Source organism: Mustelus asterias, chromosome 6 (genome assembly GCF_964213995.1).
Source record: "Mustelus asterias chromosome 6, sMusAst1.hap1.1, whole genome shotgun sequence".
NCBI lineage: Eukaryota > Metazoa > Chordata > Chondrichthyes > Carcharhiniformes > Triakidae > Mustelus > Mustelus asterias.
This window is the reverse complement of record NC_135806.1, coordinates 105,153,356-105,165,985: the sequence shown is the minus strand read 5'-3', so window position 1 is coordinate 105,165,985 and position 12,630 is coordinate 105,153,356.

Genomic DNA, 12,630 nt, shown 5'->3' with positions numbered 1-12,630 from the left:
TTAAGAAATAGAGAGATGCTATAACTTGAGAACGGGTGAGCTATTTTTGAAAGGGTGAAATCAGTTGGGATGGATTCAATCAAACTGATCTTGTATGTCATGAATATTTGAGAATAAGGATCTTTTCTTGAGGTATTCTTTCAATTGTACTCCTCGTAAGTAAAACAAAAGTGACATATATCAGTGCAGATTTCAAATCTCCCAACTAAGAAGTCATCCTTAGCTGAAAGGGATGGTTTTGAAGGTATTTTGATTATGATCTTTGTGACAAGTTTTTTATTTATTTATTTAGTATTCGTGTCACATGTAGGCATACATTAACACCACTGTGAAGTTACTGTGAAAATCCCCTCGTCGCCACACTCTGGTGCCTGTTCGGGTACACTGAGGGAGAATTTAGCATGGCCAATGTACCTAACCAGCATGTCTTGCACATTAAACAGCACAATACTGTACATTTTGAGATATCTAATAAAAATGAATATATCCCAAATTTGACTGGGGTGTTTTATTGCAAGAACAAAATTGGAGAAGTTGCATCAGGATTTTAAAGGTCAGTAGAGTTGTTGGCTCATATGCCTCAGCTTCTCTTCCATCCACTGATGTGTGACATCTGCTTAAATTTCTGCATACAAAATGTTGTGACTGCTGCCAACATGTTTGGAGAGAGCCCTGCAGATAAAGTTTGAGAAACTTCACAGCTGGAATGATACCAATGTTTTGAATGATACAGAATGTTAAGGTACAGCTGCAATATTCCATGGCTCCAATGTGGTGATCTGGCAAAAGCACCTGGCTTTTGTTAACATTTTTTAAACCATTTTTTACTCCATCCTTAAAGTTACAAAGCCAATGCACAGAGTGGTCCAGGCAAACCCAAATCCATTCCTTGCTTGCTCCAAAAACCAAATTCAAAAGTCCAATTGAATCCAATTCAGGGTCCCCACAAGAAAGACAAACAAGATCCAAGCTGACAAAACAAGGCATTGCACCTCATTTTCAGCTTGATCTGACACTTGATCTTAGCCGAAAGGCATGTTAAAAATGGCATTTTGGCCAACCGTATTGTTGATGTTGTAGAGGGTAGGCTCTGATCTGAAGCATGCCAACTGATTCCAGACTACTTTTTGGTAGGACTAGTAAATATTATAATTTTCCAAAGCTGACCACAACACCATCACTAACTATGTAGAGACCTTGACTGAAATGTGGGTGATCAATAGGATTAGGTTTCTTGAGAATTGCTACTCTACTGTAGATGTTGTGAACATTTCTATCTTCAGTGTGTATAGATCAAGTGTAATTACCAAGCCAATGTTTAACATTTAAAGTTTTTAAAGTTTATTTATTAGTGTCACAAGTAGGCTTGCTGCGAAAGTTACTGCGAAAATCCCTCAGTCACCACACTCCGGCACCTATTCGGGTACACCGAGGGAGAATTTAGCATGGCCAGTGCACCTAACCATCGCATCCTTCAAACTGTGGGAGGAAACCGGAGCACCTGGAGGAAACCCATGCAGACATGAGGAGAACTTGCAGACTGTGCACAGACAGTGACCCAAGCCGGGAATTGAACCCAGGTCCCTGGTGCTGTGAGGCACCAGTTCTAACCACTGTGCCACCGTGCTGTCCCATTGAATGAGGTGAATATTCGTAACTAGAAGGAATTTGCAATCCTGATATGGGTGGTTGGCAATGTCAGTCAAATCAAACAGATGTTTTGGTTTTCTCTCCAGCAAACACTCAACTTTTGCCTTCATTCAGTTAGACTTTTTCGTGAGCAGGTCTTCACAATGCTTACAAAAATATTTGTGCTAAGCATCAAGAAATGTTCAACTTTGAAAAAATGTTATTTTAAGTCATTGACATAAGAACATTTATAAAATGTTGCGGAAAAACATCCATTTAGTACTGTGCAACTTCTAATGTCTAACTTCAATTTTCTGATGGTAGATAACAAAGAGATTTTAATGCCTAGTTAATCAATATATATTGAATGTTTTCAACATCAACAATCAATGTAATCAAGTTGACAGAATGAAAGATCTTTGTTCAGGTGCTGCCAGTGGCACTGATGGGAGACAGCTTCTCAAGTTTGTAAATTGAATAGGCTACTTAGTACATTAAAAAAAAGCCACTTATTTGACTGAGCCCATTTAGACTGATTTATTCTAATGTCTCTTCCAGAAAAGTTGAGATGGGGTTCCATACTTGTCATCCAAGAGCTGCTGGATACAAGAAACCACAACCCACCATTCACGGCCAAAGCAACACGGAAGTGAAAAATCACCTCAGTAAGGTAGCCTTTGTCAAAAAAATGCAGTTAAGAGCAGATGAGATCTACAAATATGTAGGTTAGTCAAGTCTGTGAAGGCCACAAATAGTCTGCAGCACTTACCTAAGTACAATATTCATTGAATATCTCTTAACAACCATTATCTCCTCAAACTTGAAATCTGTCAAACATTTCTCATTAGTGAACTGGTATTTCACATTTATTACAATCAATCTCCATAAATGATATCATGAAAAGGATGCTTCAAAGTAGAAAATTTGAAATGATTAATGTCCATTAATACAACCTTTTAAATAGATACTGTTTTCATAAATTAAATAATGTATCTTTGGAATAATTTGGCAATGGTACTAATTCTAGCGAATCATATTTGTAAATAATTTATTCTGAGAGGTTCGAATGCATATCAGTGGGATTGAAGCTACATTTTTGCTGCAATTGCTTTGAGCTAACATCTGGGTTCTTTAGTCTCTCGCCATCACACAGACATGCTAGGTTTTGCTTTATCTTGTACATTAATTTTAGATACTCAAGGCACAGTTACATTTGGTAGTCACAAGCCAAATGACAGAATAGGGGTTTTTTTTTAGCTCTAGATGGTAATGATTCAGCCTAATTCATGCAATACCATCACAGCATTTTCTTTTAACTTTACAAACCAAGCAAATCGCTTGCTTCTGAGGCAACACACATTTATATGTGAAAGACAACAGGGCTGATCTTGTTAATATTTATAGTTTAGCAAATGTTCACATTATCCATGGCAACAGGAAAATCGATCTAGTAATATCTCTTGAATGTTTGAAAGCAATGAGAAAGAACATGGTTTGTCCTTTGTTTCACATTATAAATACGTAAAACTATTTGGTTGATTGCTTTAATAGCCGCCAGTGATGTTACGATATAGGAATGCTGGATCTTAAGGTTCCAAGTTGTGCTGATGGTAAATAAATTTTTATTTTAATATATTATATTTCTTCTTCCCCTGTGCAGCATCCTTTAAACTGATTTTGATATGCTCCCCTTTCCACTGAGATAGAGCACCAGCTGGATCAGGTAATGGCTCTTTTGAACTGGGAATCTTTGGCAGATCCACCAAGCCACATAAATTTACTAGATACCACAATATGATAATAATCATATACCTATATCCTTGATAACCCCTTTCACGAACAGAAACAAGTGACTACCAAAACGCTTACATCATAAAGTGACATCTCCTTCCCCGATGTTGTTTTGTTATTAATTTATTTTTAGACTGTGTTATGCCACAAATATATAAATATTTAATGCCATACACATCTCAGCACGATTATTCCGAATCTTTGTACAAAATCCTCTCACCCATTCTGTGTAATGTCGAGGAAAGTTGGACCTGCTGTCATTTATTAATACGCAAAGAACTTTGGAACCGAAGTTCCCATTATTTAATAATTAGTTAAAACACTAAGCAGAAGCACTTTTATTGTGATTAACAAACTCTCTTTATTCGTTCATGGGATGTGGGCATCGCTGGCTAGGCCAGTATTTATTGTCCAATCCTGAGGGCATTTAAGATTTATTGCTATGGATCTGGAGTCACATGTAGGCCCGGCCAGGTAAGGACGGCAGAATTCCTCCTCTACAGGACATTAGTGAACCAGATGGGCTTTTACAACATTCGACAATGGTTTCATGATCCTCATTAGACTTTCAATTCCAGATTTTTGTTTTTATTGAATGCAAATTTCACCATCTGCCATGGTGGGATTCGAACCCATGTCCCCTGAGCATTATTCTGGTCTCTGGATTACTAGTCCAGTGACAATACCACTGTGGATTAATGGCCTGCAATTTTAATTCTTACATTTGTTTTTCCAAATAGCTAATAATCAGTACCATTGCTCAAACTTTCTTCATCCAGGTGTCAACTTGTATGTAAAATAGCTCAAAGGAGATTGAGAAAATCCCAAATGACTTACGTTTCTGCATGACCGTAGGTCCATAGTATAAGCTCTGTCTTTCCTCCTAATGAACAGTTAAAGTAGATCTTCCGAGCATCTTGAAACAGCCGTAATATGCATAATGTCAATAATAATGAAATGACTTTGGGACAGGCACTTGAGGAAGCAAGTAGAGAGAGGAGAATGAGACTGAGAAAATGAGGTAAAGAAAGTAAAACACAACACACTGTTAGTGATCAAGCTGAATACAGTAGTGTGAAACTGTCTGTACAGTGAAAAATACAACATTGTCTCTGATAATGAGATGTTCAGCAGGTTTAAATAATAAATAATATAATGCAATAGTGATAATTTGATCCATGTAAATAATTACAAAATAAAATGAGACTACTGTGCCATGCCAGTGTGAGTATAATATGATAGTATTGCATGCTGTATGATATAACTTTGCAAGCTGATTATGCTAATAATCCAGTATCACCAGATACACCAGATTAACAATGTGGACAAACCCATTGCTGCTGCAGTCCCAGTGGTTCAATTTGGGTGGGGATCTTCTATCAGTACATGGCTGGTGATGTGGTTAAGCTGGAGGTCAGGCTGTCTTTCCACCTGGCTCATCCCTGGCCTGTGGAAGTACACTCCATTTTACCCAATTTTCCATGCTTCTCTCCACCTCTGTAGATCCTCTGGACCCACATTTTATTTTTACACTGTTCAATTATCACCTCCTTTTGCTTGAAAAACGATCATTTAATCCAACACAAACGTTTCCATTCTGCTATTTTCCCTGCTTGCTTTTCCTGGCTCTGCACTTGTTTAAATTCTGTTCATCTCTGATTTCTTCCTATTCGGATGACAGTAAAGATTTCAGGCTGATGATTTATGCTTCTCACTCTGATTATGGTGCCAAGCCTGCTGAGTGCTGAGGTAGTGTTAGTAGGACTATTGTATGATCTGTGTATCCACAGTGAGAATGTCCTTCATTGTAGTGTAGCACTACCACTGGGCTGCAGTGGGACTAAGGAGAGAACTAGCAGCCCAGAACTGAACATCAGTGAGACGTTATCGACGGGATTTTCCGGCCACACTCGGCCCAAGACCGGAAAATCCCGCCCGAGGTCAATGGACCTTTGCATGGCCTGTCTCCACCCGCTACGATTGGATAGTCAGAAGCTTTTTCCCAGGGTGGAAGTGTCAATTACTCAGGGGCATAGGTTTAAGGTGCGAGCGGCAAGGTTTAAAGGAGATGTACGAGGCAAGTTTTTTACACCGAGGGTGGTGGGTGCCTGGAACTCGCTGCAGGAGGAGGTAGTGGAAGCAGATACGGTAGTGACTTTTAAGGGGCATCTTGACAAATACATGAATAGGATGGGAATAGAGGAATAAGGTCCCCGGAAGAGTAGGGTTTAGTTCAGTCGGGCAGTATGGTCGGTGCAGGCTTGGTGGGCTGAAGGGCCTGTTCCTGTTCTTTGTTCTTTGATTCATGTGGCAGGCGGGATGAGAAAATTCCGCCCGATGGTTATGAGCAGCAGAACTGCATACTTCCACAATCACATCCCAGAGAGATCATCCCCTGAACATAGGTACAGGCGTAGTCCATCTAGTCACCCAAACCTATTGTACCAGTCAATGATGTCATGGTTGATCTGCGGCCTAACTCCTTGTATCCACCATATCCCTTAATTCCTTTGATAAACAAAAATCTATCGATCTCAGATTTAAAATTAACAATTAATCTAGCATCAATTGCCATTTGTGGAAGGGAATTCCAAACTTTACCACTCTGTGTGCAGAAGTGTTTCCTAATTCCACTCCTGAAATGTCTGGCTCTAATTCTTAAGACTACACCCACTAGTCCTAGACTAGTAAAACCAGTAAAAATAGTTTCTCAGTTTCTCTCTATCTACACAATCTGGTTCCCTTAATACATTGAAAACTAATCAATTAGTTTCTGAATTTCATAAAAAAATCCCTGGTTTGTGCAATATTATAATCAAACTATTGGAGTCCAGGTATTACCAGGAATATCAGAGGTAGGTTCTTTACGCAGAGAGTGGTTGGGGTGTGGAATGGACTGCCTGCAGTGATAGTGGAGTCAGACACTTTAGGAACATTTAAGCGGTTATTGGATAGGCACATGGAGCACACCAGGATGATAGGGAGTGGGATAGCTTGATCTTGGTTTCAGATAAAGCTCGGCACAACATCGTGGGCCGAAGGGCCTGTTCTGTGCTGTACTATTCTATGTTCTATGTTCTACTCTGCTAAATCTCTCTTCTAGCTTTTCACCATTAAGTAAGTACTCTGTTCCACTCATTTTAGGATAACTCTTTGTAATTTAACATCTACATTGTTTATAATGCCATTTATTTTTGCATCATCATCAATGAATTACAGCCAATTTTCCAACCAGGTCCCTGGTTGCTCTCCATTCTGGGTTTTAACAACTGAGGTGTCCCAGTATCAATTTCTTACGAGATTACAGATAGCTCCAAGAAAAATAGGATGGTAATAGTCACAGATTTTAATTTTCCCAACATTGACAGGGACAGCCATAGTATTAGAGGGTTGGATGGAGAGAGATTTGTTGAGTGTATTCAGGAGGAATTTCTCATTCAGTATGTGGATGGCCCGACTAGAGAGAGGGCAAAACTTGACCTCCTCTTGGGAAATAAGAAAGGGCAGGTGACAGAAGTGTTAGTGAGGGATCACTTTGGGACCAGTGATCATAATTCTACTAGTTTTAAGATAGCTATGGAGAATGATAGGTCTGTCCCAAAAGTTAAAATTCTAAATTGGGACAAGGCCAATTTTGATGGTATCAGGCAGGAACTTTCAAAAGTTAATTGGGGGAGTCTGTGGGAAGGCAAAGGGACGTCTGGTAAGTGGCATGCTTTCAAAAGTGTGTTAACCAGGGTTCAGGGTAAACACATTCCTTTTAGAGAGAAGGGCAAGGCTGGCAGAAGTAGGGAACCCTGGATGACTCGGGATATTGAGGCCCTGGTCAAGAAGAAGAAGGAGGCACATGACGTGCATAGGCAGCTGAGATCAAGTGAATCTCTTGAAGAGTATAGGGGGTGTAGGAGTAGAGTTAAGAGAGAAATCAGGAGGGCAAAAAGGGGACACGAGATTGTTTTGGCAGATAAGGCAAAGGAGAATCCAAAGAGCTTCTACAAATACATAAAGGACAAAAGAGTAACTAGGGAGAGAGTAGGGCCTCTTAAGGATCAACAAGGTAATCTATGTGCAGATCCACAAGCGATGGGTGACATCCTAAATGAATATTTCTCATCAGTATTTACTGTTGAGAAACGCATGGATGTTAAGGAACTTGGGGAAATAAATAGTGATGTCTTGTGGAGTGTACATGTAACAGAGAAGGAGGTGCTGGAAGTCTTAAAGCGCATCAAGGTAGATAAATCTGCCGGACCTGATGAGGTATATCCCAGGACGTTGTGGGAGGCTAGGAAGGAAATTGCGGGTCCCCTAGCCGAGATATTTGAATCATCGATAGTCACGGGTGAAGTGCCTGAAGATTGGAGAATGGCAAATGTTGTGTCTTTGTTTAAAAAGGGCTGCAGGGAAAAGCCTGGGAACTACAGGCCAGTGAGCCTCACATCTGTGGTGGGAAAAATTGTTGGAAGGTATTTTGAGAGACAGGATCTACAGGCATTTACAGATGCAAGGACTGATTAGGGACAGCCAGCATGGCTTTGTGAGTGGAAAATCATGTCTCACAAATTTAATTGAGTTTTTTGAAGGGGTAACCAAGAAGGTAAGATGAGGGCAGTGCAGTTGATGTTGTCGACATGGACTTTAGCAAGGCCTTTGACAAGGTACCTCATGGTAGGTTGTTGCATAAAGTTAAATCTCATGCGATCCAGGGTGAGGTATCTAAATGGATACAAAATTGACAGAAGCCAGAGGGTGGTTGTAGAGAGTTGTTTTTCAAACTGGAAGCCTCAGAACATTGAATACAGGAGCTGGGATGTCTAGTTAAAGTTGTACAAGACATTGGTAAGGCCACACTTGGAATACTGTGTGCAATTCTGATCACCCTATTATAGAAAGGATATTATTAAACTAGAAAGAGTGCAGAAAAGATTTACTAGGATACTACTGGGACTTGATGGATTGAGTTATAAGGAGAGGCTGAATAGACTGGGACTTTTTTCTCTGGAGTGTAGGAGGCTGAGGGGTGACCTTATAGAGGTCTATAAAATAATGAGGGGCATAGACAAGGTAGATAGTCAATATCTTTTCCCGAAGGTAGGGGAGTCTAAAACTAGAGGGCATAAGTTTGAGGTGAGAGGAGAGAGATACAAAAGTGTCCAGAGGGGCATTTTTTTCACACAGAGGGTGGTGAGTGTCTGGAACAAGCTGTCAGAGGTAGTAGTAGAGGTGGGTACAATTTTATCTTTTAAAATGCATTTAGGTAGTTACATGGGTAAGATGGGTATAGGGGGATATGGGCCAAATGTAGGCAATTGGGATTAACGTAGCGATTTTTTAAAAAAAGGGCGGCATGGACAAGTTGGGCCGAAGGGCCTGTTTCCATGCTGTAAACCTCTATGACTCTATCTCAAGAAGCTTAACTTGGATGAGGTATATCAACATTTTGGCTGTGAGGACAGGGCGGATGCTAGGTACTCTGTTTGCAACAAGTGATTCATCACTTAACCCCTAAACACACTTCACTTTCTACAGAAGCACAATGAGAAACATATCTTTCACTACAACGCTGACACTGTCCAGGAGAGAGCAGTCTGATCAGCATTCCTGCACTCGATGTCTATCCCTGACACATCAAGGAGGAATTTAAACCTCCCAAAACAATGGGCTGAGGTTGGTTGGGATATTAAAATGTTCAATCTGAATCCCGACCCCTAACCCACCTCCAGCTCACCCATTTGTTTTGAACAGAAGTGGATCAGGAGGTGGGACTCGACTTGCTTGGAGGAGACAAAATTAAAATATTGCAATGAGGCTTCATCTTTAACCCTGGCTGGCTAGGTTTTCCGGGCCTCAAGAAACCTAATGGCCGGGGACAAGAACTGCCACAACCTGCTGGTTTTGATACACCTGTTTCATCAACCACCTCCCTGATTCTTCCAGCCTCCGACATAAGGTTTCCGATCTCGCCCCGACTCTAACCTCTCATCGCTCTTATGCCCCAACCTGTTTCACCTTTCCCGACCGTGACTCCAATCTCCCCTTCCCACCCACCCCTACCTTTTAAAAAAAGTTTATTTATTAGTGTCACAAGTAGGCTTACATTAACACTGCAATGAAGTTACTGTGAAAATCCCCTAGTCGCCACACTCTGGCGCCTGTTCAGGTACACTGAGGGAGAATTTAGCATGGCCAATGCACCTAACCAGACTGTGGGAGAAAACCGGAGCACCCGGAGGAAACCCATGCAGACATAGGGAGAACATGTAAACTCCGCACAGACAGTGAACCAAGCCGGCAATGCTAACCACTGTGCCACCGCACTGCCCCCTCTGTCTCTCCCCTCCGATGATTCTGGCCTCTACCACCTGTTTCTTCTTGACTCCTGTGACCCCTGGGTTTTCTGTTATTGCCTGGCTCCAGACCACGAGCACTCACTTCCTTTGGATTCCAATCATGTTCCCTATCCCAGTCCTTATTCTTCCAGGTGTTCTAGCTTCAAACCAGCAGCCTCCATTCACTACAACTCACCAAGGTCAATTCAACATCAACTCCTTGCTTTAGGACTTCAAACATCCTGAGAAGCTTAAGAGCAGCAAGATGGTTTGAATGGCATCAATTGAAAATTTCCCTCAAGTTACATACATTCTGACTTGGACGTATATTGCCGTATCTTCCTCACTGCCAGATAAAAAAACTGAAATTCCTTCCCAACACGATCGCGAAGTAACTATGCAGCCCACTGCCTCTTCTCAGAGCAACTGGAGATGGACAATATTTAAAGCCTTATCAATGATGCTATTTCTCAGAATATAGGAACATGGGAATTAGGAGCAGAAGTTGGCAAACTCAGCCCTTCAGCCTGCTCCGCCATTCAATCAGATCATGGCTGTTCTTTCCCTGTTCTCAAATCCACCTCCCCACCTGTTCCCCATATCTCCTGATCCCGTTTTTATTAGAAATATATCTATCTCCTTCTTGAAGCCATTCAACGATTCAGACTCCACCGTGCAATGGAGCAGCAAGTTCCTCAAATTCACCAATCTCTGCGAGTAGTAGTTCCTTCTCATCTCAGTTTTAAATCTACCACCTCGCAACCTATACCAGTGACCTCTTGTTCTAGATTGCCCCATAAGGGGAAGCATTTGATCTACATTTACTTTATCAATCCCCTTTAAACTTTTACATACCTCGATCAGATCCCCTCTCATCCTTCTAAACTCTAGCGAGTATAAGCCCAAACTGTTTAATCTCTCCTCATATGTCAACCTTTTCATCCCAGAATCAATCTGGTGAACCTCCTCTGAACTGCAATCAATTTTTTAAAAATCCTTTAACTTCTGAAACTGAAGCATCAAACTGAAGGCAAATCTGCGGTCAAACAGGTTATTATCAAAGTACACACTGGCAAGCAGCAAAGGTTATTGAACGTCAAAAACTAAGTTTAAGGCAAAAGCGGGAAAGAAATTAGATTTAATGTAATTTCTTGGAAAACACTTGGAATATAGTGTTCAATTCTGGTCGCCACACTACCAGAAGGATGTGGAGGCTTTGGAGAGGGTACAGAAAAGATTAACCAGGATGTTGCCTGGTATGGAGGGCATTAGCTATGAGGAGAGGTTGGAGAAACTTGGTTTGTTCTCACTGGAACGACGGAGGTTGAGGGGAGACCTGATAGAAGTCTACAAGATTATGAGAGGCATGGACAGAGTGGATAGTCAGAAGCTTTTTCCCAGGGTGGAAGAGTCAATTACTAGGGGGCACAGCTTTAAGGTGCGAGGGGCAAGGTTTAAAGGAGATATACGAGGCAGATGTTTTACACAGGTACCCACTAGAGTAGTGGGTACCTGGAACTCGTTGCCAGGGGAGTAGTGGAAGCGGATACGGTAGTGACTTTTAAGGGGCGTCTTGACAAATACATGAATAGGATGGGAATAGAGGGATATGGTCCCCGGAAGGGTAGGGGGTTTTAGTTAATTCGGGCAGCATGGTCGGTGCAGGCTTAGAGGGCCAAAGGGCTGTTCCTGTGCTGTAATTTTCTTTGTTCTTTGTTCTTGGCAGGCTTATATGAATGTTCTAGAAACATACATAGAAAATAGAAGCAGAAATAAGCCATTCGGCCCTTTGAGCCTGCTCTGCCATTCATTATGATCATCAAATTCAATACTCTATAGAAACAAAAGCAGCTCCTTTTTATCGCATTCCAACCATTATCTTGCAATTGTGTCTTAGTCTATATATGCTGTGTTTGTGAAACCTACCTCTCCACTCATCTGATGAAGGAGCAGTGCTCCAAAAGTTCATGATTCCAAATAAACCCGGTGGACTTTAACCTGGTGGACTTTAACCTACCACAGTAACTTCTTACTGTGACCACCCCAGCCCAACGCCAGCATCTCCACATCTTTTAAAATGGACTTTAAGGTGACCTAATTGAAGTTTTTCATCAACTACTAGGCATACACACAATCGAGTAGAATGCGGCTGGAATTGAATAGTCAAACATTACCAAGGAAAGCAATTGGGCTGGACAGGGTGGCATGGTGGCACAGTGGTTAGCACTGCTGCCTCAAAGCGCCAGGTTTGGACACGGGTTCAATTCCTGGCTTGAGTCACTGTCTGTGCGGAGTCTGCACATTCTGCCTGTGTCTGCGTGGGTTTTCTCCGGGTGCTCCGGTTTCCTCCCACAGTCTGAAAGACGTACTGGTTAGGCTCATTGGCCATGCTAAATTCTTTCTCAGTTTACCCAAACAAGTGCCGGAGTGTGGCGACCAGGGGATTTTCACAGTAACTTCTTTGCAGTATTAATGTAAGCCTACTTGTGACACTAATAAATAAACCTAAGCTTAAAAGTAGTTTCTGGAGTGCAGGAATAATTTATTTTAATCTTATTTTAATGCTCAACCTCTGTAGTGATGGATACAATGCAAGGGAATAAGTATCTCACACATCAGACCACAAAGAAAATATATTTAAATAATATTTAGTGCCCAAGATCTAGTAATGTCAACCTTTTGATAGTTTACATAATTGAATTTGTATCATTAGATCCAGTTGAAAACATCCTTAAGTTAGTTGTACATTTAGAGCTATCACGATAGCTTCCATTAGTTGAGCAGCATAGTTTACAGCATAGAACACACAATGGAGCACAGATTGTTAATGACTGAAGTTTAGGAACAAAGAGTCAGAGGTTTTGGTCAGTGGCAACGTGAC